We start from the raw sequence: 23,986 nt of genomic DNA on the forward strand, positions 1-23,986 counted from the left end.
CCACGTGTAAAGACTTCTGCTCAAGGCCAACGCCCAAGCGCCAGCTTGTGACACTGGACTGTCCTATCCCGGGACTTCCCTTTGTGCTACAAACAGAAAGCCCATTATTTTTGCTTCTCCATTTTTTATCTGAAAGCTTCCAGATTTTATGCTTTAACAGGGGTTTGGTCATATGTTTTAAGTTCTTTAAAAAAGGGGGCAGTGGGGGACCAGCATCATAGCGCAGCAGGTTAAGCTGCCACCTGTGATACTGGCATCCCACATGGGCGCCAGTTTGAGTCTCACTTGCTCCACTTCCAATCCATCTCTCTGCTAATGAGTCTGGGGAAACAGCTGAGGCTGCCCCAAGTACTTGAGCCCCTGAACCCACGTGGGAGACTTGGATGAAGCACCCAGCTCCTGACTTCAGCCTGACCCAGGCCCAGCCATGATGGCCATCTGGGGAGTTAACCATTAGATGGAAGATCTCTCAGTTTCTCCCTCTCTCTCTGAAACACTTTCAAATAAGTAGCATTTTTTAAAAAATCGCCACACATGTGCAGAGGGAAACCAGAACAGGGCGTTGCCTGGGCATGCATAAAAGGGAGGCTTCCACACTGCACAGGTAAGATCTGCCTGCAGGCATCCAGCCCTCTAGCCTGTCCTCTTACCCAACTGCAAAGCTCTCGCTCATCCTCTCAATCTGGAAAGCACATTTCAGACATATCCCTCCTATGTCTTTATTTGTGAATAATAATGAAGCCTTTCTCTCCCCCAAGACTGTTTCACAGAACATGACTGGTCGGTGGGCAAAAAAGCCCAATATTGCTAGGGATCACACAGCACCTGGTGACACAGATAGAAAATTAGACTTAGCAGTGTGGCCCGCAGGCCAGACCTGACCACTGCCTTAGTCAGTCCAGTTTTGCTGGAACACAGCCATGCCTGGGCGCTTCATGTTGTCTCCAGCCGCTGTCATTCTGGGATGGCAGAAGTTCGCTAAGCCCCAGCCCAGCAGAGATGGGTGCATCCTGCCATGCCTGTGGCTGTGCTCCACCAGGCTAGACGCTTATCTGTCCTGCTTCCACTGTATCTCCAATAACCGGCACATGCCCGAGAACACGGTAAGCTGCAAGCCCTCTGGTAAACACCCACACTGGATCCTGGTGGCCAGTAAGTACATCCTCCAGACAGAGAAGTTAGCACTGCTACTTTGTGAATGAGGGCACAGAGATTCAAGGCGTAGAAACAACCTGCTGACGAGCACCTGGGTAGCAGTGACTGAGTGCTGGGACGAGAACTCAGTCCCACCTCACCCCGCACTTGGTGTCTGTTGCAGCCCTTCCGATGTGGATGAGGCAGGGAGTCAGAGAGCTGCGGGACAAGGAGCTGAGGGCTGCCGACACCCCAGCCATGTGCACCACTCAAATCCTACCCACTCCCACGCCAATTCACCGTGGTGGGAGACCTGCACACCCTCACTTCCCACCAGGCGCCAGATGCCATGCCACGCATCCCTATCCTTATCCCAGCCTGGGTGGGACAGCTCTCCTCATGTCTTGCGTGTGCACTATCCCTTTGCCTTTCAATACACGCTGCTTTTCTGTTCACCTCTGCCTACATCTCCCAGTTGCATTCTTACACATGGGAAGACAAGAACACAGACTAGGTCTAGCTGGACATCTCTAAGCCTGGCTGGATAATTTGGAGGTCCCAACCCCCAAAACGCTTCCATTACTGAGCTCGCATTACACTTACACACGCATACAGCTCATTTTCTGTGGGAAGGACTGAGCTACCTTAACCACAGAACAGACATGGGGTGACCATTGCTTCACTCCTCCACACAAAGAACTCAAGGACTAACCTTTGAACTTGGTGCTCAGGCACTGTGCTGGGTGTTGCAGACACAGAGACAAAAAGCAAAGCCTTCTCCCACTCCCTGTGTAATGACACCCAACCTGCTGACCGGATTCTCGCCTCCCGGGTCACCCTGATCTACCTCTCCACCTTCCTTGCTGCGCAGACACTCGTTGGTGCGTCGGACTCCAGTGTTACCTCTGCAGCAACCGATCCTCCGACTGATTCAGGCAGTTAATTCCTCGGTCCTCCTACAGCACAAACCCACGTCCTTTAAAGCATTGGGAGGATTAATCCTAATGTAGCTCTCTGTCTTCCTAACTAAACTGTAACTCCCTGAAGACATGGCCATGCTCCTCGGGCATTTAGCACCATCCCTGGTATACAGTAGGCACTCCATAACGCATGAGCAAGAAAGGAGAAAGGGGAGAACTAGAGAGGAAAGCAGCATGACAGGATCTAATTAAGAGTCCCCAAAACACAGGAAATAGTGCTGTGGAGAGACCAAAATGTTATTGTGAAGCAATTGGTGACATACTGACAGGACACTGCTGCAAAAAATGATGAAGTAGATTCTGCTTCTTAGCTCACGGGAAACATTGGTCTGGCCCTTCCCAGTCCACGTTGGTGAGTTTATCAACTCCACAACTTCACAGTGAGTGGTATGCCCCACCTTTGAAACTTCTAGATGTCTACTTTCAACCTGCGTCTCAACATTAAATTCAGGTTTAGAACTACTGGGGAAAAAAAAACTGATTAATGTCTGTGTGAGTCTTATTATTTTATTTCTAGGTCAATGACATCTGAGAAATATTCTTATTCAATCCACCCACCACCTTCTCTGGCCCATACAGCCTGATTTTCTGTCTAAAATAGAAACACGCAGGGAGCCACGCGCCCTTGTTCCTAATTCCACTGCACCCTTCCCTGTTTCATGAAGCTAGTGAATAAGAACGAGGCATCATGAACTCACATTCAAGAAACTAGGAAGGATCCAAGACAAGAGAATTTCAAAGGCATGTTGGGAAAGGCCAAGTGGATAAAAATCAAATACAAAAGGAAGGGCTATGGAAGCCTGACAGAGAATATGAAATACAGAAACTGTGACCACAAATGAAGGACCAGAATAGAAAGAGAAATAAATCACAGGTCTGATATTATCATAAGCAAATTTTAAAAAAAGCTAAAAACAAAAGTGTTACAAGAAGCAGCTGTTTCCTGGTATGACTGAGTATATTTAACACCCGACATGTACAGGCACCTTTACATGCAAAGATGGCAGTGATGAGAATGAGCGTCAGTTAGGAATTAGTTTGGCCGGCACCGCGGCTCACTAGGCTAATCCTCTGCCTGTGGCGCAGGCACCCCAGGTTCTAGTCTTGGTTGGGGCGCCGGTTTTGTCCTGGTTGCTCCTCTTTCAGTCAGCTCTCTGCTGTGGCCCGGGAAGGCAGTGGAGGATGGCCCAAGTCCTTCGGCCCTGCACCCGCATAGGAGACCAGGAGGAAGCACCTGGCTCCTGGCTTCGGATTGGCACAGCGCCGGCAGTAGCGGCCATTTTGGGGGGTGAACCAACGGAAGGAAGACCTTTCTCTCTGTCTCTTTCTCTCTCTCTCACTGTCTAACTCTGCCTGTCATATATATATATATATGTATATATGTGTGTGTGTGTGTGTGTGTGTATATATATATATATATATATATAAAAGAAATTAGTTTGACTGACAAGCTCACTGTGTAACTCAACCCTGGGACCCCGTGTAGCCAGCCTAATACTCACTGATATTGCTAGACTCCGTGCCTGTCCCTGAGGCCTACAAGGATCCTGAGCTCGAATCCGTCCTCTGTATCTGGTTGCTACAGGCCAGTGTGATCTTCACTTTGCTTTGGGACAGTCCACACATAGCAATCACTGCACTATTTCCTAGACCCAAAAAGTTGCCCTGCTTTGGCCCACTCTAGAGGCATTGCTTGTTGTATCAAGCTGGGATCTTCGTCGCAGCTGTTAAGCAACATAAACCAATCCTAGGCAATTTCATCAGAAAGGAATCTGGAGATATAAAGTAGGCCACAGAATCAGAGAGCAGGAGAAGGTGGGGACCACGGGCTTAGACGGAGGGAGAAGAGGCCTGGCAGCACACACCGCAGGAACAGTCTGTTCCCAGAGCCACTGCCAGGCCCACAGCGTCTGGATGCCTCTGCACCTACAGACACCTGTCCTTGCTCTCAAACAGGCCATCACTTCCGTCATAAATTCTAAGTTTCCCGTTGGCATCTCTCACTCAAGATTCAGAGTCCGAGTAGGAGCAGACAATCCTCCCAGGGCAGGTGCCTGCACCCTTCCTGCTAGGGGTAGGAAGAAAAGTGTCTCACCCACCTGGGGCCAGGACCTGCCTCCCACCAAGGTTCACACCAATAGAGACTCCCACAAAATAGAAAAGGAGCTGAGTGGCAGCAAAAGTAAGTTAAATGTCCTCCACAGATTTTTTTTTCTTTTCATAATTCCACAGCTGCCACTTGGGCACTGTTGCTTGGGGTGGGGGGGGGGGAGACCGGGGGAGAGGCAGGGGGACAGAGATTCTGATATGCACCCAGCTCCGGAGGCACCAAACGCCAAGTCATCATAAAGACTGAGATGCCCAGAAGACACTGCAGGTGCCTCTGCAGAGCTGCAAGTTCTGACTGTTAATTGGCTTAAAAGGCTGCAGTCAGATTCCAGGCCTCAGCACAATAAAAATACTAAGCACAATAAAAATTAATAAACGTTATTAAGAGAAAAATAGCCAATTGTGGATTAGTTAAAAATATACTTTAAACAGTTTTTCTTTCCAGTCAGACTTCAGACACAGCTTAAGGATGGGGTCGGTGATCTGGTGTAGCGGGTAAAGCCACCACCTGCAGTGCCAGCATCCCATATGGGCGCCAGTTTGAGTCCCAGCTGCTCCTCTTCCAATCCAGCTCTCTGCTACGGCCTGGGAAAGCAGTAGAAGATGGCCCAAGTCCTTGGGCCCCTGCACCCACATGGGATACCCAGAAGAAAGCTCCTGGTTCTTGGCTCCTGGCTTCAGATCAGCGCAGCTCCAGCTGTTGTGGTCATCTGGGAAGTGAACCAGTGGATATAAGACCTCTTTCTCTGTCTCCTTCTCTCTCTGTAACTCTGACCTTCAAATAAATAAACATTTAAAAACAACAACAAAAAAGCTTAAGGACTACACACAAAGCAGTTACGGGGTCTAGCCTGGAATTTGGACATAAAACACCGGCCCTTCCCTCCTTCCCTTTCAGTCCCATGATCAGCATTTCAACTGGGTAACCTCTCACCCCTCACCAGTTCCATTAAACACCTCCTCAGTCCCTCTGCCTTACCGTCTGTTACTATTATTCAGTCAACTTTCTAGAATAGACTCTATCCTACTCAAAATGCTAGCTTCAGCTGTCTTCTTTCAAAATCACAGTCTATGCCACAGTCAGAAATTGAGAGACCCCACCCGAGTCATCCGTTTCTGCTGGCCTAGGATTTCCGCTCTAGCCCAGCAAAGTTTCCTGACATGCTTCTCACAGCTTGGCTCTGGCCCCACTGGTCACCTGCCCCACCCTGCAGTCCTCCCCCTCCTCCTCCTGTCTCTTGCTCCATGCAATCCCAAAGCACTCCAAGCCACGCATACTGGGTCAGAGCCGCAACTGCTACTGACCAGGCTGATAACATGACCCTGAGCCAGCCTGGTCTAACACGGGAAGGAAACAGTGGGGCTGCAGCCACCTGAGAGAGGGCGCCCCTCCAAAGACTTGAGCTTCCTCATTTCTCAGGACACCATGCTAAAAGTTACTGACATCAGTGGTGGCCTGGAGAGTGGGCCAGGAGAGAAGAGAATAAACCTTTATGTTGTATATGCCTACGTGTACTTCGTAAATTTTGAACCACATGAAAGCATTACGTTCACAAAACATACAATGTTTATTCTTCTTAAAATATTTGTTTACTTGAAATGCAGAATTAGAGGCAGAGAGAGAGAGAGAGAGAGAGAGGAAGAGAAAGAGAGGTCTTCCATCTGCTGGTTCACTCTCCAAATGGCCACAATGACCAGAAATGGGCCAATCTGAAGCCAGGAGCCAGGATTTTCTCCCGGGTCTCCCATGCAGGCACAGGGTCCCAAAGACTTGGGCCATCTCCCACTGCCTTCCCAGGCCACAGGAGAGAGCTGCATTGGAAGTGGAGCAGCTGGGATTCAAACCAGCGCCCATTTGGGATGCTGGCACTGCAGGCAGCAGCTGTACTTTCTATGCCACAGCATCAGCCCCAACATACAAAGTTTAAAATAAAAAACGAACATTGTGACACAGCAGGTTAAGCAGACTCCCATATCAGAGCAGTGCATCACTGCCTCCCTCCAGCTCGCTGCTAATGCGCCGGGGAAAGCAGCAGGAGACGGCCCAAGTGCTTAGGTCCCTGCCACCTGTGTAGGAAACCTGGATGAAACTCCTGGCTTTGACCTGGCCCAGCCCTGGACATTGTGGCCATTCGGGGAGTGAACCAGCCACTGGAAGATGAATCAATCTCTCTGTCTTTCCCACTCCATACCACTCTGCCTTTCAAATAAGTAAACAAATAATTCTTTTAAAAAATAAATGAGAGAAAAAACGTTAATGACTAGCACCGCTAGCTACACTGGCCAATCAAAAGGGATGGGTCAGCTGTCACTGCAGCCCCTCCAGCTCAGTGCCACGGTTTCTGTTAGGTAATCAGTTAAATCTTGACTCTGCTCCTTATCTTTTCAATACATAAACTTCATCTCAAAAGAGATAAGCAAAGTCAAGCAGACAAAAACTGTATCATAGCTCCTGCTGAGCTCCTTCACTGTCTCAGACTGGGAGCTATGTGACAGGAGCTCAGTGTCCAGAAACATGGGGCTGGTGTTGTGGCTCTACAGGTTAAGACACCCCCAGCATCCCACATGAGAACCAACCCAAGTCTCAGCTGCTCCACTTCTTTTGTTTGTTTGTTTGCTTGTTTGTTTTTAATAGAAAACTTTTATGTAATACATATAAATTTAAAAAGTACAGCTTTTGGATTATAGCGGTTCTTCCCCCCATAACCACCCTCTCACCCACAAATAATCCCATCTCCTACTCCTTCTCCCATCCCTTTCTTCATTAAGATTCACTTTTAATTATCTTTATATACAGAAGATCAACTCTATACTAAGATTTCAACAGTTTGCACCCACACAGACACACAAAGTATGAAGTACTGTTTGAAGACTAGTTTTAGCATTAACTCTCATAGTACATCACATTAAGGACAGAAGTCCCACACAGGGAACAAGTGCACTGTGACTCCTGTTGTTGATTTCACAACTGACACTCTTATTTATGACGTCAGTAATCACCCGAGGCTCTTGCCATGAGCTGCCAATTCTCTGGAAGCCTCCTGAGTCCACAAACTCCAACCTTATTTAGACAAGGCCATAATCAAAGTGGAAGTTCTCTCCTCCCTTCAGAGAAAGGTACCTCCTTCTTTGATGGCCCATTCTTTCCACCAAGATCTCACTCACACAGGTTGTTTTGTTTTGCCACAGTGTCTTGGCTTTCCACGCCTGAGATACTCTCATGGGCTTTTTAGCCGGATCTGAATGCCTTAAGGGCTGATTCTGAGGCCAGTGCTGTTTAGGGCATTTGCCATTCTATGAGTCTGCTGTGTATCCCGCTTCCCATGTTGGATTGTTCATTCCTTTTAAATTCTATCAATTATTATTAGCAGACACTGGTCTTATTTATGTGACCCCTTTGACACTGAATCCTATCTTTACGATCAGTTATAAACTTAAACTGATCACTTTAACTAGTAAGGTGGCATTGGTACCTGCCAACTTAATGGGATTTGGAGTCCCATGGCAAGTTTTTAAAAAGTACAACTTTTGGATTATAGCTAAACTGTTTAAGCTAAGTTATTCTTACCTCTAAGGGTAACGTTCCATTTCTGATCCAACTCCCTGCTAATGCACCTGGAAAAGCCGTGGAGGACAGCCCAAGTTCTTGGGTCCCTGCCACGCAGGAGACCCAGACAGAGTTCCAGGCTCCTGGCTTCAGCTGGGCCTGGGCCTGGCCATTGTGATCATTTGGGGAATAAAATAACAGATGGAAGATATCTATCTCTATCTCTCTCTCTCTTTCTCTCTCCCCCCCCATCTTTTTCTGTAACTCTGCATTTCAAGCAATAAATAAATCTTTAAAAAGTATAAGTATATAAAACTTAGTTTTAGGATTAAAAAGGACCTTGAAGATCTAGTTTATCCCTGTCACTTTATATTCCTGGGAAAACTTATTCCAGGAATGCGAAGAACTTATGCAGTGAATCAGGACAAGAACCTGGACTGCTGAAATGAGTAAAAATAGAAAAAGCATACTCACACATTTTATGCTTTCCTACAGAAACACAAACTGTCCACTAGAGGGAGTAAGTAGTTCATTAATTTGAAGATGAGGTACCTAAAATAGGTTCTTTGAAAGGACAGGGAAGGGAATTTTTCCAAGGGCCACAGGAAATGACCTAAGTTTCACATTACCACCACGTAAATTGGGGTTTTTTACAATAGAAGTAAAAATAGACACTTTTCAAATCTTCAGCTTAACAAAAAGTTATGAGCATTTAATAAAACTGATCTTTGTTTTGGGCTTTATTGTTGTTTTTGTTTTTGTTTGTGAGCACAGTCCTGTCAAGGGAACACATGTACACATGTTTATACTTGTGCAACCACCACCCAGTCAAGAAACAGAACAATGCCTTTCCTCCTCCAAGCACTCCTCCAGGCTCCATCTCGGCCCTTGCACGTCGCACTCACCCATTCAATGATGTGCAGGTTGCATTAATGGCTGTGACTCATGAAGTCACTCTCAATACTCTTTTACAAACCTCTGTGTAAACATTAGGTTTTCATTCTTTAAAAAATGTATTTATAAGGCAGAGACAGAATCTCCCATCAGTTGGTTCAACTCTATAAATGGCCTGAAGCCAGAGAGCAGGAACTCTCATCAGCTCCCCTACACGGGTGACAGGGGCCCAAGTACTTGGACCATCTTCTACTGCCTTCCCAGGCATATAACTGGAAGCTGGATCAGAAGTAAAACAGCCAAGACTCAAACCAGCACTCCAACATGGGATGCCCTTAACCCTCTGTATCACAGCTCCAGGCCAACTTTCCTCTGCTCTGAGGCAAATACTGAGAAGTAGGAATGCTGAGTAAGTTGAGTAAGTTGACAGTTGTAAGCAACTGTCAAAACTGTTTTCCAAAGCGACTAGGGATCTAGGCCTCCTACCAGCAGCGTATGAGATTTCCCATTGCTGGGCATCCTCACCAGCACTCGATACTGCTGGTACTTTGTGTTAGCCATCCTAAGAGATATGCAGTGGCAGCTCATCATTATTTTAATTTCCATTTCCCTGATAATCTACTATGTTAAACAACTCTGCAAGTGCACCTCTGTTGCCTGTACATCTTCAGAGAAGTGTCTGTTCAAGTCTCTTGTTTTTAACGAGGTTTATTTTTACTGAATTCATGTTTTCTTTATATACTCTTGGATAAGTCAACCTCAGCTTCATGCTTTCTGTAAGAAGTAACTCAAACCAGATAATTGGCCGGTGCCGCGGCTCAATAGGCTGATCCTCTGCCTGTGGAGGTGTGTAAACACCTTTCTCCCTGGAACTTGTGATTTCATCCTGTTAATAGTGTCTTTCACAGAGCAAAAGTATTTCATTTTGATGAACTACAATTCGTCATGTTTCTTCTGTGAATGGTGCTTTGGTGTCATGTCTAAAACTCCTGTTTTTTCTAACAGACTTATACTTACATTTAACTCTATTGTCTATTTTTTTTTTTTTTTTTTTTTTTTTTTTTTTTTGACAAGCAGAGAGAACAGTGAGAGAGAGAGTCAGAGAGAAAGGTCTTCCTTCCGTTGGTTCACCCTCCAACGGCCGCTGCGGCCAGCGCTGATCCCATGCCAGGAGCCAGGTGCTTCCTCCTGGTCTCCCATGCGGGTGCAGGGCCCAAGGACTTGGGCCATCCTCCACTGCACTCCCTGGCCACAGCAGAGAGCTGGCCTGGAAGAGGGGCAACCAGGACAGAATCCGGCGCCCCGACCCTGACCGGGACTAGAACCCGGTGTGCCGGTCCCGCAGGCGGAGGATTAGCCTATTGAGCTGTGTCGCCGGCCAATTATCTACTTTGAGTTACTTCTTATAGAAAGCATGAAGCTGAGGTTGAGATTTGCAGGTGGGAACATCAGAGTGATACCCCAGAAGAGAGGCAGAAACAAAGGAGAAGTGGAAGGGGAGAAGGGGAACAAGGAGAAAAGGCCAGACAGGGCCGGTGCCGTGGCTCACTAGGCTAATCCTCCGCCTTGCGGCGCCAGCACACCGGGTTCTAGTCCCAGTTGGGGCACCGGATTCTATCCCGGTTGCCCCTCTTCCAGGCCAGCTCTCTGCTGTGCCCAGGGAGTGCAGTGGAGGATGACCCAAGTGCTTGGGCCCTGCACCCCATGGGAGACCAGGATAAGCACCTGGCTCCTGGCTTCGGATCAGCGCGGTGCACTGGCCATAGCGCACCAGCCGCGGCAGCCGTTGGAGGGTGAACCAACGGCAAAAGGAAGACCTTTCTCTCTGTCTCTCTCTCTCACTGTCCACTCTGCCTGTCAAAAAAAAGTAAAGAAAAAAGAAAAGGCAGGACAGGAAAAGGACAATGGTAGACCTCAACCACCAGCACCTGAGCCAGCAGTCCCACTGTGTTAACCACGCACAGTGACAGCAAGGCACCGGCCAGGTACATGCTGCACACCAGGGGACCCCTGCTCAAGATCTACGACAGCCAGGCTTTTCTCATGTAGTAGTTCTGCACAAGAACTCATCACAATGCACACTTTCACGGTACTCATTAAATTGGGTTTAAATAATACTACAGGGGCCAGTGTCGTGGTGAAGCAGGCTGAGCTATCATTTGCAACACCAGCATCCCCGGTAGGGGAGCCAAGTTTGCGATCTGGCTGCTCCACTTCCAATCCAACTCCCTGGTTTGAGCACTTGGTTCCCTGCCATTCACGTGGGAGTCCCAGGTGTTCCTGGCCCCTGGCTTCAGCCCAGCCTAACCCTAGGCTGTTGCAAGCAAACTGGAAAGAGAACCAACAGATAGAAGATAGAACTTTCTCTCCCTGATCTTTCTCTGCCTTTTGAATATATAAATAAATATTTTAAAATATGAATGTGTTACATAATTGTCTATTCATTTATACAGATGTGTAAACACAACTGTGGGGAGCAATTCGGACTATACTGTTACTGGAATTAAGATTTATTCTATGCATCTGCTCTCCCACAATATGGCGCTGGGAGAGAAGTAAACAGCTTCTACCCAGCTGCCTCTCACCAACTTGACAAGCTGCAGGAGCTGCTCCTGATTGGAGGAGAGCGGCGTGCTCGGCGTGTGGGCAGCCGAGTTGGGATTGGTGGAGAGGACTATATAGGAGGAGAGAGACGGCATGGTGGTGTGGGTTGGTTGGAGAGTGCGTTGGAGAGTTCGCGGGGAAGTTCGTTACTTCGTTCTTTCTCATTTCTCTCTACTCATTCTTGCTTTGGGAGTTTGCTGTTTACTTATTCTTACTTTACTATAGAAAGGACTTGTAAAAAAAGGGAACAACAAGCGCCCGGTCCGGTGCGGCTCCTCCGCGTGCGGAGGAGCAGCAAGTGGTGCCGTGACTCGGATAGGAAACCTAGGAGGGAAAGACCGGGAAGAAGTGGGAAATTACTGGAGAGAGAGACTAGCAAAGAGCCTAGGGGAAGGCCGGACGGAAAGAGTGCCGGTGAAAAGCTAGTCAGAACCCAGGAAAAAAGCCGCGGGGGAAGAAAATTAGAAGCTAGGAAGGAGGTATTAACTGGGAACGTCTGGGAGACTCAGTCTTCCATTACGCTCACTGCTCCAACATGTCACAGATGGTACAGACAATGGAGTTCTTTGGCTACTCTTTGCCCACTGGCTACCTCTTCCTCCTGCTGGGCACCATCCTCTGTTTCTCCCTAAAGATCATCCATGGGCTAAATATGGTTTCTCTCTCTCTCTCTTCCTACTCCCCACCTCCTCGCAGCTTTTCCTCTAAGCAAGGGAAACGAGGGGGGAGGAAAATTCATGCATTCGTAAGAGCAATCGTAGAGACGTCCCCCTGGTTTCTACAGCAGTGGAGGCAGGTGGGATGGAAAATGCGCGAGGCTGGGGAATCGATAGAAGTGCTGAAGCTGTGGCAACTCGTTGATCAGGTGCTTCAGAACCCCACGGAAGGGATCGAGTTGTTGCTTAATGAGAGGAGTGAATTGCAGGAAGAATTATGGCAGGGCAGCCAGGCGAGCAACTATTGTAACGAACAAGTGAGAAGAAAATCAAAGAAGGATTTAGAGAGCCAGGAAGCTTATGGGGGGGAGAAGGAAGCTGAGGAGGGAACCTCGCCCCCAAGAGAGATGCCTGGCCATACAAGGCTGGCAAATTCAACCATAAAGGATGAATCACCACCCCGGTATCGCCCATTGGTACTACCAAAGTTTCCTCCTGTAAAGAAAAGCCCCTTTTTTCCACATGAGATTGAAGAAGAGTGGGAGGAAGAAGGAGTGATGGAGGGAGTAGGTATGCAGGAGGAGCTAGAAAGGCCAAGAACCGAAAACAAGCAAAGGGGAGCTGTTTATAGAAAACCTGCTTGGGAGCAGTACCAGGAACCAGGCCAGGTGTTTCCTGTAATTCAGGATCCACAGGGAAACAGGGGATGGACGCCTCTTGACCATAAACTACTTAAAGAGTTGCAGCAATCAGTACAATTGTATGGGCCCCATGCAAGTTACACTCAGGCAATCCTTGATAACATTGGGCAGCAAGGCCTAATACCTGAGGATTGGAGAAACTTAGTAAAGGCGGTGTTAGGCGGGGGTGACTTCCTCTTGTGGCTAGCTGCTTATAAAGAATTTGCGCGAGAATATTCAAAGCAGAACTATCAAACAGGGAATCAAGCATGGGATGAGGAAATGTTAAATGGAGAAGGGCGATTTGCCAGTCCCGATGAGCAGGCCGATTACCAACAGCTGTCCTCTTACAGGTGAGAGAGATAGCAAGAAGAGCCTGGAAGGTGATACCCAGAAAAGGAGAAGTAAGACACAGCCTAACTAAGATAGTACAGGGCCCTACCGAACCTTACGCTGATTTCGTGAACCGATTAATGGAAGCAGCAGGAAACATTTTCGAAACCGTGGAAGAAGCAATGCCCTTAGTCAAAAGATTGGCGTATGAACAGACCAATAAAACATGTCGGGAAGCTCTTAGACCATGGCAGCATAAGGACATCCCTACCTTTTTGAAAATCTGTAGGGATGTCATGGATGATGTAGTTTCTGGATCACATGCTGCAGTAGCAGTAACCCGACAATTTAGACAGAACATGAGGGGACGTATATGCTTTAGATGTGGTCGAGAAGGGCATCTAATGAGGGAATGTAGGGCCAGATTTCCAGCCCGAGATCGGCAGGGCATAGAGAACTCGAGAAGACCAGGCCTTTGCCCACGCTGTAGAAGAGGGAATCATTGGGTCAGTGAATGTTACTTTAAAATAAACAGCGCAGGCAATCCCCTGAGGATGCCAAATGAGCCAGGCCCCATAAGAAGATCAGGTGTATATGGTCAACAGCAAAAAAACGGAATGTGGGCCCCTGCACCCCGGGGCCAAAACAATCGGTGGGTGCCACGGTCCCAAAACCAAATATTTACCGCGCAGAGTTACGAGCCACCGAATATTCGTTACTAACACCTCAAATGGGGCCACAAGCCATAGAGGTGAGGGCAGAAACAATTTCAGCAGAGCATAACGGACTTGGAATAATCGTAGGAAAAGAAACAAATGCTTTGAGAGGCCTAATGGTCATCACCGGAGTCATTCAATTACCTTTTGATAAGTTAAAAGTGCTAATACAATCTACAAAGGGTATTATTCAAATCAAACCAGAAGAACCTGTGGCTCAAATACTGATCATGATTGGAGCGCAGGATGTTCATGGACCCCAAGGGGAGAAATTTGCAGCCTTGTCCCTGTCTCTAGCAGATCGACCTCTGTGGACCTTAACCATTAGAGGAAAGTCGATTCAGGGCCTGCTAGACACAGGTGCGGATGTAAGTATAATTTCGGAAAATGATTGGCCGAAGTCATGGCCCTTTCAGCCAGGAGATAATACTTTAGTAGGCCTAGGTGCGGCCATGACACCATCAAGGAGTGCTCAGGTGCTTCATTGGCAGGATCAAGAAGGGAACAAGGGAAATGTGCAACCTTATGTTAGTGCACTCCCCATCACATTATGGGGAAGAGACATTTTAGAACAATTGGGACTGACGTTAACAAATGAGGATCAATTGGAGAGTTCTACAGAACGGCGTATTATGTATAAAAAGGGATATCAGGAGAGAGGATTAGGCTCCAGAGAAGGCAGAAGGGACCTAGCCCAGCCCAAAGGCGATTTTAAAAGACAGGACACGGGTTTTTCGTGGGGGCCACTGAGATGCAGCCGCTGCCATTGTCATGGCTGGACAACAAGCCAAAGTGGATACCACAGTGGCCCCTTACCCAGGAAAAGCTGGCTGCGGTAAATGATATAGTATCACAACAATTAGAGGCAGGCCACTTGCAACCATCAACCTCCCCATGGAATACGCCAATATTCGTGATAAAGAAAAAATCAGGGAAATACCGGTTGTTGCATGATTTACGGGCTGTTAATCAGCAGATGCAACCCATGGGGGCATTGCAACCCGGACTCCCGGTTCCTACTATGATCCCAAAGCATTGGCCACTAATAGTACTCGATCTGAAGGACTGCTTTTTTAGCATACCTCTACATGAACAAGACATTCAGAGGTTTGCTTTCACCGTACCTTCCATTAATCATCAAGGTCCCGACAAAAGATATGAATGGAAGGTGCTTCCCCAAGGAATGACTAACAGTCCTGCCATATGCCAGCTATATGTTGACCAGGCAGTAGAGCCGGTTCGACAACAGTGCCCAAAAGTACAAATTTTACACTACATGGATGACTTGTTAATAACGGCTGAAAGTGAAAGTCACCTAATGGAAGCATATAAGCTGCTGCTATTATATTTGGAAAAAGTTGGGTTACAAGTAGCGCCAGAGAAGATACAAAAAGGGGAAGTAGTACAGTACTTAGGACTTAAAGTAACTTCTGAAAAGGTAACCCCATTAGAATTTGAAATTGCAATAGATGGGTTACAGACCCTTAATGACTTCCAAAAATTATGTGGCAATTTAAATTGGTTGAGGCCCTATTGTAAATTAACTACCGAAGATATGATGCCATTATTCAATATTTTAGAAGGAGATGCCCAGCTTGATTCCCCTCGTAGATTGACAATAGAAGCCCGCTTGGCGTTACAGAAAATTGAAAAACAAATTAAAGCAATGCAGATGGAAAGATGTGATCCACAACAAGCCCTAGAAATATTAATTTTTATGGAACAGCTATATCCCTTCGCAGTCATTTGGCAAGGAGGACCCTTGTTGTTTGTATACCCACATTCACATGCACCGCGTGTACTATACACCCAAGGCATTGCGGTGGCTGATTTAATATTAACAGCAATAAAAAAGGCGACAGAAATGGCGGGGAAGACTCCAAAGCGATGTGTAGTTCCCTTTGCTCAAGAGGCAGTAGAAGCCTTTACAAGGGAATGCTGGCAATGGGCATACATAGTTCTCATTCTACAAATAGAGATTGACAATCACTACCCTCGCCATCCATTTGTTAACTTCTGCACACAGGTTTCAATAAAACGGGTGCAGAAGGTGCGAAGGGATCCAATTCAAGGGGCAGTTACCGTATTTACGGATGGAGCTAAAGGCGGAACAGGAGCAGCTATATTTAACAATCAACGATATTTTGTTTTAACAGCATCCCCTTCTCCACAACATGCAGAATTAGCTATTATCGCAACAGTATTACGCAGAGAGAGCGCACCCATGAATATTTTGTCTGATAGTGCATATGTGGTGAATGCAGTTCAGATGCTCGCTACACAGTGCCTTATTCTTAAATCCTCCTCAGTCTATTCTTATCTAAGTGAAATTCAGGGGTTATTAAATCAAAGAGAGCATGCTATTTACATAGGCCACATAAGAGCTCATTCTAATTTACCTGGCCCACTTACTCGAGGAAACATGATGGCAGATCACTATTCAAGATTCTTGCTTGCATGCACCGCTTTGGAACAAGCTAAAGAATATCACTCAAAATGGCATGTTAACACCCACACTTTAAGTTTTAAATTTAATATTCCCCGCAAGCAAGCAGAAGATATCATTAGATCCTGTGAAAAGTGCGTTGTTACCATAGTTCCAAAGATTCCTGCGGGAGCCAATCCCCGTGGCCTTAAACCAGGACATATCTGGCAGATGGACGTTACACATATCCCCTCTTTTGGGCGACAAAGCTGTGTTCACGTCACTGTAGATACATACTCAGGTGTAATTATGGCCACAGCCATGAATAAAGAAGGAGTACAACAAGTAATCCAACACTGCTTGCAGGCTTTTGCAGCCTGGGGAGTTCCTCATGTGATCAAAACGGATAACGGCCCAGCGTATACATCAAAGCGTTTTGCTGCATTTTTGAAAGAATTCGGAATCTCCCATATTACCGGTATTCCATACAATCCACAGGGGCAAGCTGTGGTAGAACGCGCTCACTTATATTTAAAAAATTTAATAATTAAACAAAAAGGGGGAATAGGGGAAATGGCCACATCCAACAAGGACGTCTTGGCCCTAGCTCTTTATACAATTTTTTGAACAAGAAAAAGAACGGTAAAACACTTGCAGAAATGCATACTCAATCAGCTGATAAGGAATCAATACAGTGGGTAATGTGGAAGGATTTACAGGACAACCAATGGAAAGGCCCGTTCCCCTTACTCAGAAGAGTACGAGGCGCCGTTTGTTTTTTTCCACAGGGTGCGGCACAACCAATATGGACCCCTGAGAGAAGAATTCGGTTGATAAACCTGCCAGCAGAAGATCTAGAAGAAGAAAACTCCATTTGAGGAAGAAAACAATGAATAACCAATCCCTGAGATCTTTGGAATACGGGACATTTTTCAACAAACTCTGAAGTAGCACGACAAACAAGAGTCAATAGCATGAAGATCACACTGAACTTTACACAGGCGCGTATCAACGCCAAAAAATAAAAAGAAAGGGGGATCTGTGGGGAGCAATTCGGACTATACTGTTACTGGAATTAAGATTTATTCTATGCATCTGCTCTCCCACAATATGGCGCTGGGAGAGAAGTAAACAGCTTCTACCCAGCTGCCTCTCACCAACTTGACAAGCTGCAGGAGCTGCTCCTGATTGGAGGAGAGCGGCGTGCTCGGCGTGTGGGCAGCCGAGTTGGGATTGGTGGAGAGGACTATATAGGAGGAGAGAGACGGCATGGTGGTGTGGGTTGGTTGGAGAGTGCGTTGGAGAGTTCGCGGGGAAGTTCGTTACTTCGTTCTTTCTCATTTCTCTCTACTCATTCTTGCTTTGGGAGTTTGCTGTTTACTTATTCTTACTTTACTATAGAAAGGACTTGTAAAAAAAGGGAACAACAAGCGCCCGGTCCGGTGCGGCTCCTCCGCGTGCGGAGGAGCAGCACACAACAATTTGTATGGAATTTCTTTGACTTGAACATTCTATCCAGGTGTTTTGTTCAGAAGTTTCAAAGAGAAATGTATCTGGTTGTCAGGATGAACTACCCACCCTACCTCCTGGGTTGTTATAAAAATCAAATGAGATCAGGGAAGTGGAACCGCTTCAAAACTGGAAATCTCTTACAAAAACACAAGGTGCTGTAACTGGTCCTCTCTCTCCATCAAAAGTCCAGAGTTACGAAGTTTTGCTAGACACATACAGCAGCATCAGGCTCAACTATGAGCACCTTCTGATGAAATCTAAAATTGTTCTCACCAGCCTTAAATCCAGAATTCACTCTAGTTCCAGCATGGGTAAAAAGGGATAGTTCAATAAATATTGCTGGGCCCTTCACCGGAGCATCCCTTATGGACATTTGGACAGTAGGATCTTGCTCTCCCTTCTTACACACTAAAATTCACTCTTACCTTCTGTTTTCCATACATGAGTCTTTGCTTCTTAAAAAACAATCGTGGGGGTGCCGGCGCAGTGGCGCAGCAGGTTAAAGCCCTGGCCTGAAGCATTGGCATCCCATGTGGGCGCTAGTTCGAGTCCTGACTGCTCCTCTTCCGGTCCAGCTCTCTGCTATGGCCTGGGATAGCAGTGGAAGATGGCCCAAGTCCCTGGCTCTCTGAACCCATGTCGGAGACCTGGGAGAAGCTCTTGGCTCCTGGCTTTGGATGGGCACAGTTCCGGCCGTTGCGGCCATCTAGGGAGTGAACCAGCAGATGGAAGACCTCTCTCTGTCTCTACCTCTCTCTGTAACTCTTTCAAATAAATAAAATAAATCTTTAAAAAAAAATCATGGCTAATAAGCTTAAATGTATTCACATAACAGATATGACACACGTTTTTCAAAATCTAGAAATTTTTGATACATTCCAAAATAAGGGCTTTACTCTTATTATGTATTTATTTAGTTCATTTGAGAGATGGAGAAGAGACAGACAGACAGCTTCCATCTGCTTGTTCACCCTCCAAATGCCCATGACAGCCAGGGCTGGCTCAGGCTGAGGCTGGATCCCAATCTGCATCCGCCACGTGGGTTGCAGGAACTCCACCACTTGACCATCACCTGCTGCCTCCCAGGGCACACATCAGCAGGAAGCTGGAATGGGCAGAGGGGAACTGAATGGGGAAAGCTGAATAAGGAATGCAACTTGAACCCAAGCGCTCTGACAGAGGAGGCAGGTGCCCCAAGTGGTGTCTTAACTGCTAAAACAAATGCTCATTTTTTCTGTAAAATTCTCCAACATGTATATTCTCTTTTGAAAATATAAAGGCCTACATATTTCATATAGCTTTCTCTCACAGACCCAAAAGACCAGCTCTCCCTTGCCATATTTATGGAAGAACTTGGGTTGATTATGTTTCCCTTGCCGTCTTTATTGGAGAACTTCTTGACTGATCACCCAGCGTGTATCATGTACCACTCAATGCATTACAGGAACTCTGTGAACGCAAACACGTATTGACTACACCAAATGTCTTCTATTTATTATCCTGTGTGTGTGCTCATTCGCTTACTCGTTTATCTGATACGCTGAGTCAGCCTCTTGTGGAAAGGAAGGCAGCATGGCAGACTCCAGCAATAAGAAACTGCAATCCTGACTCTTTCACTACTAGCTGGCTGACCCTGGACCATTTAGTAACATTGACCCTATTAATTTCCTAATATTAAAAGTAGTATACCCCCTGCCTCCATCTATGGGTGCTGCATCTGAAACATCACAGGTGCTCTAGGACGTTAGTTCCTGTCTTTCCAGCAAAAACTCCTCTCCACAGTCCTTTCAGGCTGCAAAGGCTCCTCTTCTACAAAGCCTGATGTTTAGAAAACATGCCTAAATCTGCCACCTCATTGACTTGCTCATGTGCTTTCAAATCGAACATGTCACTAGCTCACAATCGCTCTCCCCAGCTCTCATGATAACCCATCAGTAGGACTCTCCATGTAATAGGTGCAGCCGTGGGGTGGCACAGGGCTCTGTCCAAGAGCATTGGCACACAACATTCACCATCCTGAGCGTCCCTGACCAAAGCTTGTGCAGGGAAAAGAGCTAGCTGCCTGCTCATTAGCGCTCTCTCAATTCAAGGCACAGGCACCTTGACAAATGATTTACAAGTCTAAAGAGATCTCATCCCAGATTAATCTAGCTAATAGACAAAAGTCAGGGGTTAACTTCTGGAACTTGCACTTGGGAAAACAGAAGCAAATTTTCAGGTGGTAAATAATGAAAAGAAAACATTGCTCCCTTTATTCACAAGTATTCCACTAGAAAAAAGGGGTGGGGGGGTCACTTAATGGATGACTTTTGTCCTGTGTATTTTTTTTCTTTTTTTGGCCAGGCAGAGTTAGTGAGAGAGAGACAGAGACAGAGAGATCAATCTCCACTGCCCCTGGGATTCTCAGGAAGTGAGTGTCCACATTAATAAATACCATTGAATCATCAAAATGTCCATTCTCCCAAAAGCAATTTATAGATTCAATGCAATACCAATCAAAATACCAAAGACATTCTTCTCAGATCTCAAAAAAAATGATGCTGAAATTCATATGGAGGCACAGGAGACCTCGAATAGCTAAAGCAATCTTGTACAACAAAAACAAAGCCAGAGGCATCACAATACCAGATATCAGGACATACTACAGGGCAGTTGTAATAAAAACAGCATGGTACTGGTACAGAAACAGATGGATAGACCAATGGAACAGAATAGAAACACCGGAAATCAATCCAAACATCTACAGCCAACTTATATTTGATCAAGGATCTAAAACCAATTCCTGGAGCAAGGACAGTCTATTCAATACGTGGTGCTGGGAAAACTGGATTTCCACGTGCAGAAGCATGAAGCAAGACCCCTCCCTTACACCTTACACAAAAATCCACTCAACATGATTACAGATTTAAATCTATGACCCAACACCATCAAATTATTAGAGAACATTGGAGAAACCATGCAAGATATAGGCATAGGCAAAGACTTCTTGGAAAAGACCCTGGAGGCACAGGCAGTCAAAGCCAAAATGAACATTTGGGATTGCATCAAATTGAGAAGTTTCTGTACTGCAAAAGAAACAGGAAAGTGAAGAGGCAACCGACAGAATGGGAAAAAATATTTGCAAACTATGCAGCAGATAAAGGATTAATAACCAGAATCTACAAAGAGATCAAGAAACTCCACAACAACAAAACAAACAACTCACTAAAGAGATGGGCCAAAGACCTCAATAGACATTTTTTTTTTTTTTTTTTTTGACAGGCAGAGTGGACAGTGAGAGAGAGAGTCAGAGAGAAAGGTCTTCCTTTTTGCTGTTGGTTCACCCTCCAATGGCCACTGTGGCTGGCGCACCGCGCTGATCCGATGGCAGGAGCCAGGTACTTCTCCTGGTCTCCCATGGGGTGCAGGGCCCAAGCACTTGGGCCATCCTACACTGCACTCCCTGGGCACAGCAGAGAGCTGGCCTGGAAAAGGGGCAACCGGGACAGAATCCGGCACCCCGACTGGGACTAGAACCTGGTGTGCCGGCGCCGCAAGGCCTCAATAGACATTTTTCAAAAGAGAAACAACAGACACATGAAAAAATGTTCAGGATCACTAGCCATCAAGGAAATGCAAATCAAAACCACAATGTGGTTTCACCTCACCCCAGTGAGAATGGCTCACATTCAGAAATCTACAAACAACAGATGCTGGTGAGGATGTAGGAAAAAAGGGACACTAACCCACTGTTGGTGGGAATGCAAACTGGTAAAGCCACTATGGAAGTCTGTCTGGAGATTCCTCAGAAACCTGAATATAACCCTACCATACAACCCAGCCATCCCACTCCTTGGAATTTACCGAAAGGAAATTAAATTGGCAAATAAAAAAGCTGTCTGCACCTTAATGTTTATTGCAGCCCAATTCACAATAGCTAAGACATGGAATCAACCTAAAAATGCCCATCATTTTTTTTTTTTTTTTTTTTTTTTTTGTAAATGCAGCTTTTATTCGCAGCCAGCTCCAGTGGTCGGGGGGAGGGGGGGCGTCTCATGCATAGTTGGGTCTAACCTCCAACACCATGCATGGGCTGGGTGGGCGGGTGTCTCAGAGGGGTGCGGGGCAGGCAGCAGCATCTACAGGGCCCTCTCTGGCTGAGGCTGCACTCAGACGCTCCTCTTCCGCGACCCCACTCCACGGCCTGGCTGAGGCTCCCGGCGGCTAGGACCGCAGCTGGCTGACGCACGGGACCACCCCTGCCCCTGGCCAGTGGCGAGGGAGAAGCCACACGAGCCGCCCCTGAGCCCCTGTGCTATCTCTGACTTGTGTGGGGATGCCCAGGCTCAGGTGTGGGAGAGCCCTGATCCCCGAGCCACGCGCAGCGGCGGCTCAGACACATCACGGGGGTTCGGGGGGCTTCAATCACCCGGGGCCCGCCCCAGCCCAGGAAACACCTGCACCTGCACCTGCCCACTGCTGAGACCCTCAAGGCAGCCTCGGCACAGCAAGGCGTGGGGGCGGGGGACCCCCAGGCTCCCGCCCACCTCGGGCCCAGGGCACGGGATGCGGTAAAGCCATAGCAGGCGTGGACACACGGGCACACGCAGACCGACACAGGGCGTCATCCAAAGAGCATTGTCCCGGCCCGTGGGATATGTACTCTATAGAATACTACACAGCAGTAAAAAACAACGAAATCCGGTCATTTGCAACAAAATGGAGGAATCTGGAAAACATCATGCTGGGTGAAATAAGCCAGTCCCAAAGGGGCAAATATCATATGTTCTCCCTGATTGGTGACAACTAACTGAGCACCAAAAAGGAAACCTGTTGAAGTGAAATGGACACTATGAAAAACAGTGACTTGATCAGCCCTTGCCCTGACTGTTGAGAACAACTTAATACTTTATCCCTTTTAGTATTTTTTTTTGTTCTACTTAATACTATTGGTTGAACTCTTTAATTAACACACAATTATTATTAGGTGTTTAAATTTAACTGAAAAGCAATCTCTATTAAATATAAGAGTGGGAATAAGAGAGGGAGGAGATGTACAGTTTGCGACATACTCAATCAGACTTGCCCCAAACGGTAGAGTTAGAAACGTGCCTGGGGATTCCAATTCAATTCCATCAAGGTGGCATGTAACAATGCCACCTCACTAGTCAAAGTGATCAGTTTCAGTTCATAATTGATCATAATGATAGGATTAAGAGTCAAAGGGATCACATAAACAAGACTAGTGTCTGCTAATACTAACTGATAGAATTAAGAAGGAGAGAACTATCCAACATGGGAAGCAGGATACACAGCAGATTCATAGAATGACAAATGCCCTAAACAGCACTCTGGCCTCAGAATCAGCCCTTAAGGCATTCGGATCCAGCTAACAAGCCCATGAGAGTATCTCAGGCATGGAAAGCCAAGACACTGTGGCAAAATAAATAAATAAATAAATAAATCTCTGTGAGTGAGATCCCAGTGGAAAGAATGGGCCATCAAAGAAGGAGGTACCTTTCTCTGAAGGGAGAGAACTTCCACTTTGACTATGACCATGTCTAAATAAGATTGGAGCTGATGAACTCAAAAGGCTTCCATAGCCTTGGCAACTCATGACAAGAGCCTCGGGTGATTACTGACACCATAAACAAGAGTGTCAAGTTGTTTAGTCAACAACAGGAGTCACTGTGCACTTACTCCTCATGTAGGATCTCTGTCCTTAATGTGTTGTACTATGTGAATCAATGGTATAACTAGTACTCAAACAGTACTTTACACTTTGTGTTTCTCTGTGGGTGCAAACTGTTGAAATCTTTACTTAATATATACTAAATTGATCTTCTGTATATAAAGATAATGAATCTTGATATGAATGGGATGGGAGAGGGAGCAGGAGATGGGAGGGTTGCAGGTGGGAGGGAAGTTATGGGGGGGAAAAGCCACTGTAATCCAAAAGCTGTACTTTGGAAATTTATATTTATTAAATAAAAGTTAAAAAAAAATAAAAAATAAATACCATTGAAATGTGAACAAAAATGTGGAAAAGCAAACTGGATAGTCGGGCTTAATCTGAGACTCCAGGGAATTCTAGCACAGTTCTTCATTTGGGGCTGAGTGGTTAAAAGACGGGGCGTGCTCGGCCACGAAGCCCCCGACACCACAGTCCTTGCTACTTGGGAACGCCTCATGCGTTCCGATTCCCTGGAAGGACAAAGTTACTGCTGTCATCCTCCCGGGTGAACCAAGGGCATGAACAGAGATCCTGATGGAAACAGCAGTGGAAACACTGCCCCGAGAGCCCAGGGAAAATTGCAATCAGCTTTTATTTTGGCAACACAATCAGTTCTACCTTCAACCAATGCCCAACAGAGCCTGTGGTGCAGTGGACAAGGTAAGTTCTCTCCTAGCAGAAAG

General features: G+C 46.5%; 1 protein-coding gene across 1 annotated transcript in view; it reads right to left on the reverse strand.

Moving 5' to 3' along the window:
* DEPDC1B (DEP domain containing 1B) overlaps nucleotides 1-23,986 on the reverse strand; it is a 118,056-nt gene that overhangs the window by 80,954 nt on the left and 13,116 nt on the right. The window lies entirely within an intron of this gene.

The sequence above is a fragment of the Oryctolagus cuniculus genome, chromosome 14 (genome assembly GCF_964237555.1).
Source record: "Oryctolagus cuniculus chromosome 14, mOryCun1.1, whole genome shotgun sequence".
Taxonomy (NCBI): Eukaryota; Metazoa; Chordata; class Mammalia; order Lagomorpha; family Leporidae; genus Oryctolagus; species Oryctolagus cuniculus.